Source organism: Penaeus monodon, chromosome 23 (genome assembly GCF_015228065.2).
Source record: "Penaeus monodon isolate SGIC_2016 chromosome 23, NSTDA_Pmon_1, whole genome shotgun sequence".
NCBI classification, from domain to species: Eukaryota; Metazoa; Arthropoda; class Malacostraca; order Decapoda; family Penaeidae; genus Penaeus; species Penaeus monodon.
In genome coordinates, this window is record NC_051408.1 from 39,963,882 (window position 1) to 39,964,260 (window position 379).

The window sequence follows — 379 nt, forward strand, 5'->3', positions numbered from 1 at the left end:
TACTTGCTTTGTAGCTGAGTTTGTCTTGCTTAATTAAGGTTTCACAGCAAAGTGAATGTTGGTTTTGCATTTCTTTTTATTGTTAATGGGTTGTTGAAAAAGATATAAACATCTATATTAATCAATATATATTTTTTCTAACTTTATTCTTTATTTTCAATAGTCATCATTGGGTTCCACGAAAAATGAGTCATTATTCACGCATCAACATTTTATTGTTGCTAACCAATTATAGCTCATGTTCACACATGTACACATGTGGATGTGCACATCGACATACGAACAGCAATAACATTCCCTGTTGAGTCAGTTACCCGTTTCATCTACTAATTAGGTACGCCGTAACTGGTGCTAAGGTGGCCGCTTCCGCCTTTGCTGT

The 379-nt window shown here is 35.1% G+C and overlaps 1 protein-coding gene across 1 annotated transcript in view; it reads right to left on the reverse strand.

Moving 5' to 3' along the window:
* Positions 1-379, reverse strand: part of LOC119588053 (glycine-rich cell wall structural protein 1-like) — a 29,023-nt gene that overhangs the window by 27,493 nt on the left and 1,151 nt on the right. The gene's annotated exons all lie outside the window — the stretch shown is intronic.